General features: G+C 38.4%; 2 long non-coding RNA genes across 3 annotated transcripts; both read left to right on the forward strand.

Annotated features, from left to right (window-relative positions):
- The first annotated feature begins 2,500 nt into the window (after positions 1 to 2,500).
- On the forward strand, positions 2,501 to 10,864 carry LOC126595807 (uncharacterized). Of its 2 annotated transcripts, none has more exons than XR_007613697.1 (3): positions 2,501 to 2,671; positions 2,806 to 2,993; positions 10,648 to 10,864. It is a non-coding gene; the product is annotated as an uncharacterized LOC126595807 (long non-coding RNA). The 2 variants fall into 2 exon arrangements; XR_007613696.1 differs by lacking the exon at positions 10,648 to 10,864 and adding an exon at positions 3,855 to 3,936.
- Positions 9,389 to 10,283, forward strand: LOC126595808 (uncharacterized). Its single transcript, XR_007613698.1, has 3 exons — positions 9,389 to 9,464; positions 9,599 to 9,786; positions 10,262 to 10,283. It is a non-coding gene; the product is annotated as an uncharacterized LOC126595808 (long non-coding RNA).
- Positions 10,865 to 20,697: the final 9,833 nt, after the last annotated feature.

Here is a 20,697-nt window from a genome sequence, read left to right on the forward strand (position 1 = left end):
ACGAGCCACATGTTCCAATAAGGATAAGGATGATTCTCCGGTAAAAAGGTTAAAATCCAGGATTTTGAAACCTCTAGGGTATTCGAATTGTTCCACATAAGCCGGATACAGATGTATAAATTTAGGGAACTTCGACCTTTTCTTTATGGCCGAATCGATCATCCATTGGACCTCAGTCATATCGACGGGTGTTGCTTCCACTCTCTGGTCGGATCCATCTAACCTACTGTTCGATCCTCCTCCTCTCTCCAAGTTAATTGGTTTGAGGCGAGCAGGGATTGACTCGGTCGGTGCACTTGGTAAGAGATTATTTCTCGATGGCAAATGTTGAGCAAGATCGAAAGTCCTACTGTCGCTGACCTTACTAACCAGTATCTCGAGTAATCTGGTTTGTGCCTCACTGGTATTGCGTATCACGTCATGAAGTTTATCGATTTCTCGACTAAACGTCTGCTCGACCGTCCGAGATTGCTCGTCGAGCCATTTTCGAAGAAACGACCTTGTTGGTGGATCAAAGCCTTCGCCACCATCTTTGTCACAATCCTCTAGTATCCCTTCATTGAGGACGCAGGTGTTCCTGTCGGGGATTTCGAGACTGCGAAACTGACCGTCGAGATTAACTTCCCTTTCTCGGTAAGTTGCGCTCGTGGACTCAGGTGTTACGACCCTGATGGGATTCTGCGCTTGTGGCACACTGTGTCCTATGTTCTGAGTTGGTAAATCGGCTGTTGATTTTCCCATAGCTGTTTTCTTTTTTACCGATCGGGTTTCAATTGGCATGAACTTCGTAGTTTAGCATTGGGTCCCACTGGGCGTGCCAAAATGTTGACCCTAGAAACTACCAAGCCTACATGGCGCGCAGGCCGAGTAATCTATAAGCTAACTACATCCTTCGGTGAATGCAGGGCGTGCGAACTCGTCGGCTGAGCTCAACCGAGGAGTAAATTTGTTGATGTTGCGTTGGGTGCGCGACTGACTTCTGCGTTTTGCGATTGTGGCCGAGAAAGGAACACGTCTCGGCCTCTTGGGCTCTCGATCCTGAAGACAAGGTTACTATTCTTACGAAGTTCACAAATCGTCGTCGTCGGATTCGGTCACAGTGATGTTATTCGTCAGAGTAAACTTTCGCCGAATCGATACCAAAGTGTAAGGGCACAAATACTCAAAGCGAATATAAGTCTTAATAGTGAACGTGGTTCGGCCGTCTGAATGCCGAACTCTAAATCCCACTTGGGAGTATCCAATCATAAAATAACTCGGCGTGCAATGCGCCGAGCTTAATAAACTGTAACACCTCACTTCGCCGAGAAGGCTAATGAGATGACCTCAATCAATAAAGATTCGGAAATCCTTCTCGACTGAGACTTGGATAAGTAACCAACCGTCCTCGCCGCAGTGCTGTTGATGCCAACGGAAGATACTGCGAGACCGGCTGATTCTACGATGACAGAGCTATCTATGCCGACTTAAGATATCACCGGTTGCTTTCACAGTGCTATTGATGCCAACGGAAGATGTGTCAGCGAAAAGAGAAAATAAAAATCTCAAAGTTGTTGAGAGAGTTTGCGCAGGGCAGTTGTGCGTTGAATTGGAGGAGGTTTATTTGTTGCACAGCCTCCTCTATTTATAGCACTGGATACCATTAAGGTCGAGTCAAAACCCTACTCGGAGTAGGTCTTCTTCTCCTGATCAAACGCCAACTCGACCAGTCCTATTTTCTCTATGATTGTGAACCTAGTCCTTAATCGAGCTGGATTCGCTTTCGGGTTATTAATCCTGCCGAGACTCCTTATTGCACCAGGACTCGACTTGTCCTGCGTTATGACCTAGCCGTCCTAGGTTTGGAGGCCCACGATCCATGGTATCCTTGTTGTAAGGCCTCCCGGGGCCGAGAATGATTCTATACTCGGTCCAAACTAATATTTTAGGCCCAAACAATATGTTATTTAATTTTTGTTTACATATGTATCAAGCTATTAATATGCTTATATTATCATGATTTTAGTATGTATTAAATATAACGGCAAGTTATGTGTAATCCTGAAACCTATCAATATGTTTCAAGCCAATATAGATGTATTTCAATTCGGAATGGGTGCATTTCAATTTAGTAAGCATACATTTTAATTTCAATTCGAGAATAAATTGTGTTGGTACATCTCAATGTTTAATTTCAAAGAACGATGGTAGATTTCAATTCAATCATACTTGAATTTCTGGAGACGAAATAAACAAGAGAAATAACCATTAATGACAATAGTAGCAGTAATTCAGAAAAAGTTACATACATTTTTGTATAAAGTTACTAATAATTTATGTCACAGCCCGTCCCGAGATTTTTATATCGGGGACGTGAAATGACGGAATTACCCTTGACGGGTATTAAGGTATGTGTGTGTGTGACATATCTTTTGGGCTAAATACAATTATTTCATAAGATTTTATAAAAATTATTAAGTTGGATTAAATGAGTTTGTGAATTGTGTGGTTAGGGATGAAGTTGAATGGATGGTGAGGATTGTGTTGGATCACACACACACACACTTCCTTCATCTCTCTTCCTCCCCCGTGTCTCTCTCTCTTCCCTCACGACTATCTCTCAATCTCTCACTCTCGAACCGTACGGACGAGACCAAATTCCTTCAAACTTCCACGGATCGAAGCTAAAAAGGTATGGTTCTTCATCCTTTCGTCGTCCTGAGTTGAATGGTGTTAGTTTTAGGACGTGAAACCTTCAAAATCACGTGAAACCCGAACCCCAGTTTTATGTCACTGTTCATGTAATCGTGTTATGTTGATTTTCAGGGAATTCTAAGCTCACAGTGAGCTTAGTGAGGTCCTAAGGAAGCTCGGGGACGTTTGTTTGGAAGTTTTGGACGTCGGGATCGTGTAGTTCGAAGTGGGCCGATTTCTTGGAATTTCTTCGGTGACACGTATCCCGAGGACGAGCGCATCCAGGGACGTCACGGGGGTTACGAACCATCGACTTACCAGTGAGTGGGCAGTTTTGTTTTTCGTATTACCTATATACTATTAATTCTCCTAGAACTTTAATTTACATGAAAGTAAGTTTCAATTGCCATGCATGCATAGTATGAATATTACGAGATGATGTTAATGCATATAGATATGTGTGTAAATTGGTGTTGTGGACGCCCAGGTGAGTTTTTTGGAAATTATGTGAATCACCGATAATGTGAATTGTGTTGAGAACTCATAATCTGCACCTTGATGTTAGTGCTCATATTATTCACTGCACCGCACGCTCACCTTGGATCCAAGTAGGTGCATGTCGTACAAACCATATGAGGGTTCCGACATGCTAGTCGTACAGACCACTAAGGTGGTTCCGACTAGTAGGTGACTTTCGATTATATGCGCAGATCATTGATGAGAGGAGCACTAGAGCGTATTATTTTACCATCTTAGTCGTACAGACTACTATATGTAGTTCCGACTTATGTGCAGCGTCATGCCGTACAGGTCCCAATTGGTGACTCCAGCAAGGCCGTACAGGTCACCGTTGGTGACTCCGGCTGGATGGAATATTAAGCTATGGTATCAGCCGTACAGGACCATTGTAGGGTCTCCGGTTGATTTATTATTTTCACCTGACTTATATTGATGCATTTATATTGTATTTTGGCATGTTGCATGGCATGGCATGGTATATTCTTTCTGAAAAGCGTTGAAGGATTGTGATTTGAACTTTTGGTGTTATATATAGGATTATATGTTATTTTTCTGGGAAAGTATACAGGTTTTACGGTGAGGGGTTAGACGTGTTTTAAATAAATGTTTTGGAAAGATTTGGTTTTACTGACCCACTCAATTTTGTTTTTGCGCCCCTCTAGGTTCTAGCTAGCAGTTGGCAGCTCACGAGGTTCTTTTCGGCATTCTGACAGACACTCTACATGCAGGACTCACCTGCGGGTGTTGTACTTTAATTATAGTCCTACTTGACTGTACCTAGTACCTTCACTCTGAATTGTGTGTTTACTTTATAACTCGCTCTAGTATGCTAGTTGAATATTTCTGCTAGTAGTTGGTATTAATCCTTCGTATTTCTTATTTTTTTGCTTCCGTATCGCACTTATGGTTACGTCACGCTCACGTGGCGGCCAGCACGCCCTAATCTCAGGATCGGGGTGTGTCAGTTTGGTATCAGAGCCTAGGTTGCAGTCCTGTATAATTGTTAATGCTCTAATGATCTTTTGATGTTTTTTGTCAGAATTATGCCGCCTCGTAGGGAGTCACGCCGTGCTTCTGAACCTAATTTCCCCGATATAACTCAGTTAGGGGAAGCGATGGCTCATGCATTTCAGAATGCAATCCGCCCTCCTCCTCCTCCTCAGAGGACACCCCTAGAGACTATATATAATCTGAAATTGGATCGTTTCATGGGTAATGAGGGTCATGAAAGGGCAGAAAAATGGCTAGACCATATTGTGATGACTTTTCAGGTGATACAGAGTCAAGGGAACTTTCCTGCTAATAGATGGGTTGAGACCACTACTTGGTTTTTGGGACGAGAGCCGGCAGGATGGTGGAAAAATCAAACTCAGTTTATGTCCCTTGAGATGGCAGCTGATTGAGAAGTATTTAAGGAACATTTTAAGAAAAGATTTGTCCCTCCTGAGTACATTGATCGCAAGAAGCAGGAATTCACTCGATTAAAGAAAAAGAATATGTCAGCACATGATGAGTATTACAGGAAGTTTACAGACTTGTCTTGTTATGATCCTAAAACAGCTGGTAATCAGGTAGAGATGCTTCGTCGTTTTAAGCTGGGAACTAAGAGGAAATGGTGGACTTTTGCTAGTGCACTTCCTTGCAATGATTATCATGAATTTTTCGAGATCTTGGTTCGGATGGAGGATTCCAATAACCTTCCTAGTGACAGTGAGGATGATGAGGACAAGAATGATGGTCAGAAGAAAGATGATAAAGGCAAGGGTATCTCCACTTCGGGACCCCGTAAGACGTAAAATTTCAAGAAAAGTGGGGCGAGTTCAAGTTCTTCCAGTGGGGGATTTAGTGTCATCGGCCCGAGGAGAGGTGGAAGATTTGCTGGCAGGCCCAGATTTCAGAGGCAGAGAGATTTTAGTGGTTCTGGTGGTTCTGGTGCCCCGTTGTGCCGTCGTTGTAACTTCAGACATCATGGTGAGTGTAGGAGGAATAGTGGGGCGTGCTACACTTGTGGACAAACGGGACATCGAGCGGCGCAGTGTCCCCAGAGTCAGCAGAGGCCTCAGCAGCCTGTTATGCCACCTCCAGCACCGACTCAGCAGAGCTTTGGTTCAGGCAGTTATGGTCAGACGGGTCGTGGTGGTGCTTACCATTAACAGGGTGATGCTGCTCCCTATGCTACCGGACAGTATCAGTTTTCTCAGGATCCTTATTCTCAGAGTGGGTATTCCCAAGACCCTGGGGGTTATCCTTCCTATTCTTCCATGCCAGCTAGTGGATCTCAGTGGCACCAGGGAGGTCAGCCCCGACAGGGAGAGGTAGCTGTCAGTGGTGCAGGGTCATCTAGGCAGTCTAATTAGTCAGGTCAGGGACGTAATTCTCAGGGATGAGGTAACCAAGGCAATAGAGGTCGTGGTGGACGACAGCAGGCTCAGGGACGTGTTAATCATATATCACTACAAGATGCTCAGAACCATCCAAATTTGATCATGGGTACGTTAAATGTTCTTGGTCATTTTGCTAGAGTTTTGATTGATTGTGGTGCTACGCATTCTGTGATTTCTCATACGTTTGCTCAAATGACTCAACCTCACCCTTCACCTCTAGAATTTGATTTAGAGTTTGCCATGCCTAAAGGGGACAAGTGTTATGTTGATAATGTGTATCTTGGGTGTCCAGTGATGGTAAAGGGCGTAGTTATGCTAGCTAATCTTATTCCATTAGATATTGTGGATTTTGATGTAATTCTCGGGGCAGATTGGTTGCATTATCATCGTGCCCATATTGATTGTTACGGAAAATCAGTTACTTTTTACCGCCTTGGACTACCTGATGTTACTTTTGTGGGGGAAAGAAGTGGGGTGAGACATGGCGTTATTTCTGCCATAAGAGCAAGGAAGTTATTATCGAAGGGTTGCCAAGGATATTTAGCACATGTGGTGTTAAATGATGTTGTTCCTAGCAGTGTAGAAGAAGTTGGTGTGGTCAGGCACTATCCTGATGTATTTCCCGATGATTTGCCGGGATTGCCGCCAGATAGAGATGTGGAATTCTCTATCAATTTGCTTCCAGGTACAGATCCTATATCTTTAACTCCATATAGAATGGCTCCAGCTGAGTTGAGGGAATTGAAAATTCAATTACAAGAATTACTTGATAAAGGTTTCATCCAACCTAGTTCGTTACCTTGGGGAGCTCCAGTAATATTTGTGAGAAAGAAATATGGAACTCTGAGATTATGCATTGATTATAGACAATTGAACTGGGTAACGATAAAAAACCTTTATCCATTGCCTCGCATCGATGATTTATTTGATCAGCTGAAAGGTGCATGTGTATTCTCTAAGATTGATTTGAGATCTGGTTATTATCAATTGAAGATTAAAGATGAAGATGTACCTAAGACGGCTTTCATGACCCATTACGGACATTATGAATTTCTAGTTATGCCATTTGGATTGACTAATACACCTGCAGCTTTCATGAGGTTAATGAACGAGGTATTCCAGCAATATCTTAATAAATTTGTTATTGTTTTTATTGATGATATTCTGGTATACTCTAAGTCTAAAGCAGATCATATTCAACATCTTAACTTGGTATTAAAGAAATTGAGAGAACATCAGTTGTATGCCAAGTTCAGTAAATGTCAGTTTTGGTTGACTGAAGTGGCATTTTTGGGGCATGTTGTATCAGCACAAGGAATTCAAGTAGATCCTCAAAAGATAGCAGCAGTGGAGAATTGGGAACAACCTCGAACCGTCACTGAGGTACGAAGTTTTCTTGGGTTGGCAGGTTATTATCGACGGTTTGTTCAGGATTTTTCTATGATTGCTTTGCCGTTAACGAAGTTAACCAGGAAGGATGTTAAGTTCGAGTGGGATGAGAATTGTGAGCGGAGTTTCCAGCAATTGAAATATTGCCTCACTCATGCTCCAGTATTGGTACTTCCTGATGATAGCGGTAACTTTGAGATTTACAGCGACGCATCTTTGAATGGTTTGGGATGTGTTTTGATGCAACATAATAGAGTGATCGCCTATGCTTCTTGACAGTTGAAGAATCATGAAAGAAATTATCCTACTCACGATCTTGAATTGGCAGCCATTGTTTTTGCTTTGAAGATATGGAGGCATTATCTCTATGGTGAGAAATGTTAGATCTTCACAGATCATAAGAGTCTTCGGTATTTATTTACTCAGCATGATCTTAATCTTCGTCAGCGAAGGTGGATGGAATTGCTAAGTGATTATGACTGCACTATTGAGTATCATCCGGGCCGTGCTAATGTGGTAGCTGATGCACTGAGTAGGAAACCTCAAGGTCGTCTCTATGCTTTGTATGCTTGTCGTGTTCCCCTTCTTGCAGAACTGAGGGCAACTGGAGTAAAGTTGGAGTTTGAAGATCGAAGCAAAGCTTTTCTTGCTAGTTTTCAAGTCAGGCCAGTTTTGGTTGATCGTATACTCGAAGCTCAGATGGTGGATGAAGAAATTCAAGAAATGGTTCAATTAAGAAATGAAGGAAAAAAGAAAGACCTCAGGATTCGAGAATCGGATGGCATGCTTATGCAGGAGAACAGAATGTATGTGCCACATAATGAGGAATTAAAGAAGGAAATTTTGGATGAAGCGCATTGTTCAGCTTATGCGATGCATCCAGGAGGAACCAAGATGTACCATACCATTCGACCATTTTATTATTGGCCGGGTATGAAAAGGGAAATTGCAGAGTATGTAAGTAGGTGTATTGTTTGCCAGCAAGTCAAAGTGGAAAGAAAGAAGCCTTTTGGGCGAATGCAGCCACTTCCCGTTCCTCAGTGGAAATGGGAAAATATAACTATGGATTTCGTGTATAAGCTTCCTCGTACACGAAATGGATTTGATGGTGTTTGGGTGATTGTGGATCGCCTTACCAAGTCAGCGCATTTCATTCCAGTGAGGGAAAAGTATCCCCTGAATAAATTGGCTAAGTTGTTCATCACGAAGGTTGTGAAGTATCATGGAGTTCCAGTGAATATTATTTCTGATGTTGATCCAAGATTTACTTCTAAGTTTTGGGTAGCTTTTCAGGAAGCTCTTGGTACAAAATTGCTTTACAGCACTGCTTATCATCCTCAAACTGATGGTCAATCAGAGAGGACTATTCAGACGTTGGAGGATATGTTGAGATCTTCAGTGTTATAGTTTGGGGATTCCTGGCATGATCGTCTAGACTTGATGGAATTTGCCAATAATAATAGTTTTCATTCAAGCATTGGTATGTCGCCGTTCGAGGCACTTTATGGTAGAGCTTGTCGTACACCATTGTGTTGGTCGGAGGTTGGTGAAAGAGTGTTGGAAGGCCCAGAGATTGTAGATGAGACTACTCAGAATATTCAGGTGATTAAGTCTAACCTGAAAGCGGCCCAGGATCGACAGAAGAGCTTAGCGGATAGACATGCCACCGATAAAATGTATAATGTGGGTGATTTTGTATTTTTGAAATTATCACCTTGGAGAGGTGTGGTACGTTTTGGAAAGAGAGGAAAGTTAAGTCCCAGGTACATAGGACCTTATGAGATCACTGAGAGGGTCGGTGAAGTTGCTTATAGATTGGAGTTGCCTCCGGAGTTATCTAAGGTACATAAGGTGTTTCACGTCTCGATGCTTCGACATTATGTTTCCGATCCTTCACATGTGATTCCTCCTCAACCTTTAGAGATTAATCCGGATTTGACGTATGATGAGGAACCAGTGACTATACTGGATTGGAAGGATAAGGTTCTAAGGTCTAAGACAGTGAGCTTGGTAAAAGTATTGTGGAGGAACCATTCTGTAGAAGAAGCTACTTGGGAAACGGAAGATCGAATGAGAGAGATGTACCCAAGGTTATTAAATGGGTATTAAGCGGATTATTTGGTCGTATGAATTTCGGGGATGAAATTCTATAAGGAGGGGAGATTGTCATAGCACGTCTCGAGATTTTTATATCAGGGACGTGAAATGATGGAATTACCCTTGACGGGTATTAAGGTATGTGTGTGTGTGACATATCTTTTAGGCTAAATACAATTATTTCATAAGATTTTATAAAAATTATTAAGTTGGATTAAATGAGTTTGTGAATTGTGTGGTTAGGGATGAAGTTGAATGGATGGTGAGGATTGTGTTGGATCACACACACACACTTCATTCATCTCTCTTCCTCCCCCGTGTCTCTCTCTCTCACTCTCTCACTCTCGAACCGTACGGACAAGACCAAATTCCTTCGAACTTCCACGGATCGAAGCTAAAAAGGTATGGTTCTTCATCCTTTCGTCGTCCTGAGTTGAATGGTGCTAGTTTTAGGACGTGAAACCTTCGAAATCACGTGAAACCCGAACACCAGTTTTATGTCACTGTTCATGCAATCGTGTTATGTTGATTTTCAGGGAATTCTAAGCTCACAGTGAGTTTAGTGAGGTCCTAAGGAAGCTCGGGGACGTTCGTTTGGAAGTTTTGGACGTCGGGATCGTGTAGTTCGAAGTTGGCTGATTTCTTGGAATTTCTTCGGTGACACCTATCCCGAGGACGAGCGCATCCAGGGACGTCACGGGGGTTACGACATATCGACTTACCAGTGAGTGGGCAGTTTTGTTTTTCGTATTACCTATATACTATTAATTCTCCTAGAACTTTAATTTACATGAAAGTAAGTTTCAATTGCCATGCATGCATAGTATGAATATTACGGGATGATGTTAATGCATATAGATATGTGTGTAAATTGGTGTTGTGGACGCCCAGGTGAGTTTTATGGAAATTATGTGAATCACCGATAATGTGAATTGTGTTGAGAACTCATAATCTGCACCTTGATGTTAGTGCTCATATTATTCACCGCACCGCACGCTCACCTTGGATCCAAGTAGGTGCATGTCGTACAGACCATGTGAGGGTTCCGACATGCTAGTCGTACAGACCACTGAGGTGGTTCCGACTAGTAGGTGACTTTCGATTATATGCGCAAATCATTGATGAGATGAGCACTAGAGCATATTATTTTACCATCTTAGTCGTACAGACTACTATATGTAGTTCCGACTTATGTGCAGCGTGGTGCCGTACAGGTCCCAATTGGTGACTCCGGCAGGGCCGTACAGGTCACCGTTGGTGACTCCGGCTGGATGGAATATTAAGCTATGGTATTAGCCGTACAGGACCATTGTAGGGTCTCCGGTTGATTTATTATTTTCACCTGACTTATATTGATGCATTTATATTGTATTTTGGCATGTGGCATGGCATGGCATGGTATATTCTTTCTGAAAAGCGTTGAAGGATTGTGATTTGAACTTTTGGTGTTATATATAGGATTATATGCTATTTTTCTGGGAAAGTATACAGGTTTTACGGTGAGGGGTTAGACGTGTTTTAAATAAATGTTTTGGAAAGATTTGGTTTTACTGACCCACTCAGTTTTGTTTTTGCGCCCCTCCAGGTTCTAACTAGCAGTTGGCAGCTCACGAGGTTCTTTTCGGCATTCTGACAGACACTCTACATGCAGGACTCACCTGCGGGTGTTGTACTTTAATTATAGTCCTACTTAACTGCACCTAATACCTTCGCTCTGAATTGTGTGTTTACTTTATAACTCGCTCTAGTATGCTAGTTGAATATTTCTGCTAGTAGTTGGTATTAATCCTTCGTATTTCTTATTTTCTTGCTTCCGTATCGCACTTATGGTTACGTCACGCTCACGTAACGGCCAGCGTGCCCTGATCTCAGGATCGAGGTGTGTCAATTTAGATATTTTAAAATTTCTTAAATATTAACATATTTATTATTATATTTCCATCAAATTTATCTCGGCCCTCCCTAGATATAATCGAATCCTTAAATTGAGAAAAGGGATATGAGATTCCAAGAAAATTAGCAAAAAAATTAATTAATATTATTGAGTGTATTTTTGACATAGGAATTAATTAAAATAAATAAAAAAATATACTTTATGATCAAATTAATTAAAAATATATTTTATACTAAAGAGATTGAGGATTTTGGTTAAGCCACACAATGGGCATCCTAGTTTGGTATTGAATTCGCAATCCATGAGATTCGAACCTAAGACCTCTTATTTAAAAGTGAAGAGAGATACCACCAGACCGTGATATTGAATGACAATTAAAAATATACTTAGATTATAGAAGTCAATAAAAAGTGAAAACACTCTTTTTGATATTTGTCAAAATATCTAAAGTTTAAAATAAAACATCTTATTTTGATTTTCTCTTCTATATAATGGTTACTAATCTTGGTAAATAATCTGACAATGTAATATCGTTTTAAAATATTTACCATCGCTCATTTTTTGTATTATCTTCAGCTTAGAGTGGCACTCTTCTAAACAAAAATATTGACAATAGTCTCCCAGAATATACAAATAATTAACTGACGACCTACTTCTCCATGTTCCATTCACTTTAATGACCATGCATACACACTTCCCGCTTTCAGCTTCCTCCGCAACATTGCGTGAGAATTGAGCATGCACCCGATACTTTAGAATTTTTTTATTCAATCACTTATATTATAATATTTAATGTACTAGATTGTATTTTTGGCATATTAAAAAGGATTTGGATCATCACCAGATCCCCTCTCTGGGAATCCTAGGGATCAACGCATGTAGATCGTTGATCAAAAATTATGCGGCTCCAATTAAATACTTTTTATATTTTAAAAAGTAAAATAATCTCGTTTTGTGTGAAAAATATTAAAAAAAATTGTGACCGCACGATTTTTTATCAATGGTCCACGTATGTTGATCCCTAGAATCCCCAAAGAGGGGATGAGGATCCAAATCCCATTAAAAAAATCTCTTCACACCTATATTTTACTAAATAGAACACAATCTATATATTTTAGGCATGAAGAGTCATTTGAATGACATCAACTAGGCTTATGACAAAAAATTATATTAATATCTGATGAAGTCACACCACAATCATGGAATTTAAATATTATAAATCCAGCTGCATCTATACGGAATTCAAAGGGTAATTAGTAATATTTTCACTCATGAGTGTGCTGCATGACGAGGGGTAACACACACGCACCCATTATACAAGGAGGTAAGGATGCAAATATCTTACCAACATTAATTATGTTGTAAGGGAGGCCAGAAAAATAAGCAACAATTTATACCCTAATGCGCCATTGGTGTAATGGTGTCACTAATAGAAGCACTTCTTGATAGGAATAAATTGGTTATGGACTTGCTATTTACAAGATTCAAGTTTAAGATCTTTCACTTGAATATCAGTGAAGAGGAATATCATAAGACCGTAATACTAAATGGCTGTCGTCTTTTTAATTCTCTCTTCCAATAAACTCTCTCCCAAAGAGTTTCAATAACAACTCTCCGATATCTAGTCTTAGGCCTTATTTCTAATTAGTCAATTAACATCTAAGATCTATCGTAACAGAGAGATTATACTCATAAAACGGATGTAGGAACGAATTTCTCATTTTTCCGACAATTGGCATATTCCACTTTTCCTAAATCTTGATTTTTCCACCTTTTGATATTTATATAAGAGCACTCTTTTTTTTTTATAGAAGTGATTTACTTTTTGGTAGAGGATATCAAATCTAGGACCTTAATGGGGCGTTTGTTTGCTCTCGTTAACTCTCACTGGACTAGATTGGACTAAAGGTTAGTTCAGTCTCTTGCTTGTTACTTGTTGGGACTTACTTTAATGGCACTAACATTCACTTGCCTCGACTAACCATGGGATTAGCCAGTCTTAGTGAATCCCCTAAAAAACCATGGGTTTGCTAGTCTTGTTTCCAAAACTACGCACGATGTCTGCATTGCAAGTCTAAAAGCATGCTTCTGGGCAACTCCGTTTGCCCAACCATGCCTGGATCTGAAACCCAACCCCACCCACAACCTAAGTCTCAAAAACCAGCCACCAAAATTTGGAAAAAAAAAAAAAAAAAGCAAGTAATAACAATAACAATCTCAATAGAAAAATTCTTCCTTATTCCCGAAACTTCCTAGAAAATTCCCAAACAATTTTTCTTTTTCCTAGAAAATTCCGGAGAAAAATGGATAGAGAAGGGAAGAGAGTAGCTTTGGGAAAAAAAACAGTTGGAGAGACGGTGAGGGAGGAGAATGGTTTTTAAGTGTTTTGTAGAAAAAACTAGATTTGAACTTTGAAGTGTTTTGCAGGAAAAAAGATGGGAGGAAGGGAAATAATGGCGATAGAACCAGGGTCGGCCTTGAGGGTAGCCCAAGTAGGCGCCCACCTAGGGCCCCCACTTCAAAGGGGTCCCCAAAAAAATTTTATATCTTGTAAATAACATATAAATACAAAAAAAAAAGTAAGAGATATCATAATTCATTTGTTGGTGCAATGGAAAAGTTCGACTTTCTTTTTCTTTGCAGTGTTGAGTTCAAAACACAAAGATGTCTTTGTTAGTCACTAATTTTTTCTTGTTTTTCAAATTTACTGTCAATTCATCTATCCAAATGCATATAAAGTTATAAAACTCAAGTCCCTGTGCAATCTTTTTTTTCTTTCAACTTCCCAATCTCCCCATTTCTATCAAATTTTTAAACCATCACATGGTTTTGAAGATTGTACTTTAAGGTATTCAAAACTTTGAATTTATATTTTTCTTTTCAATAATTTTTTATTCAATGGGTTGTTTTAGTATTCGATTCGTTAGTGTGATGTTGATTTTAGGAAAAAAGCACAAGAGAAACAATTGGTGTTGTTGAATTTATTAAACTCATCAATAAAGTTTTATTGTTCTTTACTCCCTTGATCATTAAGTTTTATTGTTCTTTACTCCCTTGATCATCAAGTTTTATTGTTTTTCACTCTCAATCTTAGACTCTTGACTACAAACATTTAGTACCACTAGTAGAAAAAAGCTCATTTATCATGGTTGATGCCCATTGTAGATCAATCCACCGTGGACATTGTGCCCGTTAGTAATATGGATGTGATAGAAAGTCACATATTCTACCACGGGCTATACCCGTTGTCAATTGTAATACAACCACGGATTGTGCCCGTTGTAGATTAAGATCTAACACCATGTGCACTATAATTGTTGTGGATTACAAATTGGTCACGGCTAATGCCCGTTATAAAAAAAATTTTGAACAACAATAACAACAAAGTCTTTTCCCACTAAGTGGGGTCGGCTATATCAATCCTAGAACGCCATTGCGCTCGGTTCTGTGTCATGTCCTCCATTAGATTCAAGTACTCTAAGTCTTTTCTTAGGGTCTCTTCCAAAGTTTTCCTAGGTCTTCCTCTACCCCTGCGGTCTTGAACCTCTGTCCCGTAGTCACATCTTCGAACCGGAGCGTCAGTAGGCCTTCTTTGCACATGTCCAAACCACCGTAACCGATTTTCTCTCATCTTTCCTTCAATTTCGGCTACTCCTACTTTACCTCAGATATCCTCATTCCTAATCTTATCCTTTCTCGTGTGCCCACACATCCAACAAAGCATCCTCATCTCCGCTACACCCATTTTATGTACGTGTTGATGCTTCACCACCCAACATTTTATGCCATACAGCATCACCGGCCTTATTGCCGTCCTATAAAAAATTTCCTTGAGCTTCAGTGGCATACAGTGGTCACACAACACGCTGGATACACTCTTCCACTTCATCCATCCAGCTTGTATTCTATGGTTGAGGTCTCCATCTAATTCTCTGTTCTTTTGCAAGATAGATCCTAGGTAGCGAAAGCGGTCGCTCTTTGGTATTTCCTGATCTCCGATCCTCATCCCTAACTCATTTTGGCCTCCATTTGCACTGAACTTGCACTCCATATATTTTGTCTGTCATCGGCTTAGGCGAAGACCTTTACAAGTAGTCGAGTTTGTGCATCTCCTCCACACATGATGGTGCGCAAATTTGATTCCAAACAAAAAAAAATTTAAAAATTTTGGCTAAGTTACTAGTCTTGGGTACTATTCACCCTTTTCACTTAAAGAAATCTGCAAAACTAAAAATTTTTGGATTTGTACCAAAACAAAATTTGGTTTCTAATATAAATACAACTTCAGATGTGAAATAATTTTTCAAAGGAATTCATTTTTGGTAAAATTAAAAAAAACAATTAGTTTGTCGGAGATCAAAACCCTAATTTCATTTCCCCAACTAAAAACAAATGACAGTTATTTCAAGTCTGAAGATTATTCAAGTCTGAAGTTGAAAATGAATTTGTTTCTCTTTTTTGTTTTTGTTTGAATAAAGGACTACTCATTTGAACTACTGAGTAGTTTCGAAGTTGTATTATGATGTAAAAAATGCTAGAATAGAGTTTCTGTGTTTGCTTATTTTCCCATGTGAATTATTAGCTTTCTTGTTTATACTTTTCTTCACATTTTAACGATTATAGATTAGCTATTATAGTTAGAGTATGAATCACGTCCAAATACAGGGTATAAACTTAATCTCGAAATGGGGCATGACAAGTTATATGGTATTTAGTAGTAAGTCTCAGATGGATCATGTGGTGACAAAGAATAGACATAAAGGTGCTACAACATTTATATGATCAAGTTCACTGAACATTGACCAACCCTTAAAGTGTAGGAATAAAAGATTACCTACTTATGAATGAACTAGTTCTTTGATTTGAGCCATCACTACCTATCTCATATTATTGGATATAATCTTTAGCTTCACCACGAAGCTCTCTCAAACTCAGGAGAGCCATATAGTGTGAACTATGGAATAATGTACATTACTATGATGAATGCATGATAAAGGATCGGTCACTCTTTAGGTAATCTTGAAGGCAGATATTCCAAGAACCCCATGATGATTTGTCTTAAAAAGTCTTTTGGCCAAAACAATATAGAAAAGATACACCAGGATGATCATGTTTATGTATAGATTTTGACAGGAAGTTTCACATGATTGAAATATGGAAGACAAAGGAACTGAACTGCAGTGTAACTATAAGTAAGGTTTAAATTATGTGTTAATGAATTCAAACATATTCTGACTAATCTAGGCAACTGATATTCAGTGCCAGATGTCACTATTCAATTTGTGGATACCATAGTGCATTATTTCTATTAACCATGCACTTTAATATGATTATATATTCTTACGTCATCCATTACACTTCCGCACACGTGAGTTAAAGTAATCTGCAATCTAACAAATGGGTGTTTTTACCAAGTTACCGTAGTGCATTATTTGTAGGCCCTATGTCAATTCTCAATTGGTTATCATAATTAATGTAATAAGTATCGAATCCTCCTTTATCACATGATGTGGTTTAGTTCAACAATGTGATGTAACAATTTTTTCCATCAAGCATTGCTCATTAAAGGCATATTGCTTACTTGGAATGTGGAAAGTTGTCAACTGGAGAAGTCGTAGGGGACCAACTCATAATAGTAAGAAGAAAATAGAAGACACAAGATCTTGAATCTTAGAGAAGAAGAATGTTTAAGTGGAGTCATGAGACATACTCTTCTAACAATGTGTAGCTATTAAGTAGTTCACCAACTTACTAACAAACTTTTAACAAACACATGTCTAAAATAATGCTGACATGTATATGGCAAATACCAAATACCCATAATTAATTTAAGGGAACTTTAACGAAAAGCACCTGGTACTGTTCACTTTAACGAAAAACCACATTTTTACACTAAAAAGTCAATCCTGGTACTATTCACTTTACCCTTTATTTTGTCCTTATCATTAAAACTCAAAATTTTCAAGCTCTTTTCATTAGTTTTCCTTTAATTTAATTCTTGAGTTTTCAGGTATGACACTACAAATTATAATTCAGGATTCACATACTTTTTTATTCTGTATGTTTTAGTTAACACAGGAGAAATCATAATCATAGTAATTTCAATGACTATTGGTATACAAGATTCAGTGCATCATTTTTAGGTTTATCCATCTCCATCGTACATAGAAACAAAATATAAACTAAAAACTACAAACTATTGTGAATAGCTAGTCAATCTCATCGTGGATGATACATTATGTTATGTAGTTTTGTTTTCTTTTGTTTAAAATATTATGAATTGAATGCATAGTTTAAGTAACATTATTTTTGGCTTGTAACCGATAGAAACTAACCAGAGAGAGAGGTGTTTTCTTTTGTTTAAAATATTATGAATTGAATGCATAGTTTTAGTAACGATATTTTTCGCTTGTAACTGATAGAAACTAAGAAGAGAGAGAGGACAAAAAAAAAACCCCCAAACAAAATAACAATACTCACTTATGATTTGTAGAAGTCAATGCATGCGATGTCTTGAAAAAATGAGAGAAATCTCTCATTGTTAATTTGGTCATGTTCACTAAGAAGTGAGAGGTCTTAGATTCGAATCTCGTGGATGGTGAATTCAATATCTTATTAGGCTGCTCATTATGTGGCTTAACCGAACTCTCTCAACCCTTAGTGTAAAAATATTGATGTACAAAAAAAAATTGGCCATGTTTGACAGACATAATAACGATGTGTAATAGGATATTTGTTGGAAGTATGCCCACAAAGCCACTCATTTGATGTAATAGCTTTTGGAATACTTATTGTATTAAACTTTTATATGTTTAATGAAGGGCAAAGCTTATTGTTAATCACTATTTATTGTATCATGTGTTTAAGCAATAAGGGAATCCAAGGAATGTATTTGTTCTAAGATAGAAGTGATCTAATGAGTTAGATTATCGAGACCTCTCTCTTATGTTCATTCCTAAAACGTTCCTAGCCATAGGATTGCCAATTGGGCATTGACAATCCGCTAAGGTTAGTATGTGTTATGTTGACTCAAACGTGAGTGTGAACTAGTCTCAAGTCATTTGGTGTTGGACACTGAGACAAACACATAGGTGCTCGAAAAAGTAATCGAGTACACTGAACGTCGATCAAAAGAGAGTTCGAACATACATGTCATGTATGAACTCTAAAGTTGCAATATGCAAAGTAGTCCTTTGACCTGAGGCATCATAGATGTCTAATGGTTAGGTCCTTGATCTTTGATCATGTCAATGGCATTCCTTCGGATTGTCCACGGCATTGTTGGGGTCAAGCTATCTAGTCATGTAGGCATATGAATGCACAACAAGGGATCTCTAACCTTCCATGGTGGAAGGAGAATACTCTAAGATATGATTCTAAAGTCTTTGGCCAAAGTATATGAATATGACTTAGGAAGTTTGTTCCAAATCATATTCAAAGGAGTCATATAGGAAAGTATCACATTGGATAGTAGACATGAAACAAACTATCACTTAAACAATGTGATTAAGAGTATTGTATTAGAGAAGGACCGTATTGCATTGTAGTTGTAACTGGATAGGTTCTCCAACCAATTCTACTTAGCTTGGGTAACCATGATATGCTGCTAGGTGTCACTCATGGTTTGTGGAACCCCTGAAGATTAGCAAACACTAATCTTAAGGGAGAATTGAAATGTGGTTTCAATTCACAATCGATCGTTAAGAGTAACATCGCCCACTGCCTCGCTAATTGGAACCTAATGGATCGCACACCACATAAGGATGTTAGTGAAGAAATTATATGAAATGGATAAGCAATTAAATGGTTTAATTGAAGAATGGTCAAGATTAATTAATTAGTTAATTAATTATACGAAAGGTTCGTATTGGGCTTATATGTTGGTTTTGGGTTTCGGGGCCCAAAAGTGTTTTGGTCCATAAGGCCCATTATGTTTAAGTTGTATGACAACTAAAACAAAATGGGCAAATTAGCCCAATAACAAGGAGAGGCCGACCATTAGGGTGAATGGGCAAGCTTGCTTAATTACAAGTTTGCCACTCACCAAAGAAAATGTTATAAAAGCAACTTTATAGCAATTTTCTCATTAGGGTTTTCTAATAGAAATTGGGTGAAACATTTTCTCTCTTTTTCTACATAGAGGCCGGCCACTTAGAGGATTTTTACTAGCATCTAAAATCTCTCTAAGTCATCCATATCATCTTCACAATATACAACCTTGGTGAAGAGACTTAGAGACATCAAGCTTTTGATGTTTTTGGAGAACAAATCATTTTTCCTCTAATCATCAAAGGAGCACTAAAGGGAGGAAAACACAAGGAGGATTCAATGAGCTTGGAGGTGACTTGAAGGCCCTCCACTTGGGTGAATCCCTTGTGTAAACAAGGATGAGCTTCAAGGGTAAAGAATCACTAAATCTTTACTTCTCTTTAATTTTGTTATAGAGTTTATTTTGGTTCACCATATACTAGGCTTTGAAAGTCATGGGTTTTATGAATTGTTTTTGGATGCATGTCTACTTTAAAGTGTTAATAGCTTGCATATGTATTCAAATGTTCATACTTGTTCTTAGCTAGGACAAATTTTTTCCTTCAAGTGGTATCAGAGCCTAGGCCTAGTGTATGGTGAATCCTTTTGGGTTTTGTGATGTTCATATTTTGTGATTTAAATGTTGTAAATGTTACAAGCTTTGTTCTTGCTTTTGAATATATAAATTTTGCTAGAAAATTTAGCATCTCAAATGTTGTAGATGTATTTCATTTAAGCATGAATATTGGAACTAAAATTTGGTGCCATGAGTTTTGGGAAATTCGGCCAAATCCTTAGGGTGATTTTTTGGGTTCATGTTTGTCTTGTTAAAATGGTTTTAAGGTGACTTTTGGAACCCCTAAGTACCCTAGGATATTAGCCCTCTTTTGAGAGGTGAAAAATTGAGTTTTGGTGAATGAAAACATCCATGGAACTATTATGAGTTTTCATGGTGTTCTTCATTGTTCTTGGTGTTCTTGCCAAGAACATAAAGTTTTGAAGTTTTGATTCAAAAATTTTATGTTTTTCATAAAGTTTTGGTATATTATTGATTTATTATTTGATGGGTGATGTTATTGGTGAGATGTGATGAAATGTTTTATTGTTTTGTCATAAACTTTAAGTCTTTCTTACAAACCATCACCTTCACCTTTAACCTCACCTAATAAAATCAACTTGCAAAAACTTTTTAGAAAATTTTCAATTTTTCATAAAATGGCCGGCCACCCCTAGTGGGGGTCCTTTTGGGGCCTTTTGTGCAATTAACATAAAGTTTTGATACTTTTGTGTTTTTGCATTTTGGCCCAAAAGTTTACGTTTTTACGTTTAGGCCCTAAAACTCTAAAGGACAAATTGTTTTGATCCTTTAATGATGTTTTTACATTATTAAAATTTTGGGATCTAGTTGTATTTATATGAAGTTGTGGACTATTGTGTTTATACAAAGTGACCCCAAAAGTTTTTGTATTTGCATTATGGCCCAATTGTTGTGGTCATAGTTTCCTTTTGGCCCAAATAAAATGAGAACAAAATTGTTTTGTCTCTTTAATGAGAATTGGATTTTCATTTCATTTAGTTCCATTTAAATCAATTCTATGGATCCAAAAACCAATTGTTTAAAGTTGTTTTCTTAGTTAATGTGATTGATTAAGAAAATGGTGATTATGAACCAAATGCCACGATAATTGAGCTATGTGATTGGCCGATATACAT

The sequence above is a fragment of the Malus sylvestris genome, chromosome 13, assembly GCF_916048215.2.
Source record: "Malus sylvestris chromosome 13, drMalSylv7.2, whole genome shotgun sequence".
Classification (NCBI taxonomy): domain Eukaryota; kingdom Viridiplantae; phylum Streptophyta; class Magnoliopsida; order Rosales; family Rosaceae; genus Malus; species Malus sylvestris.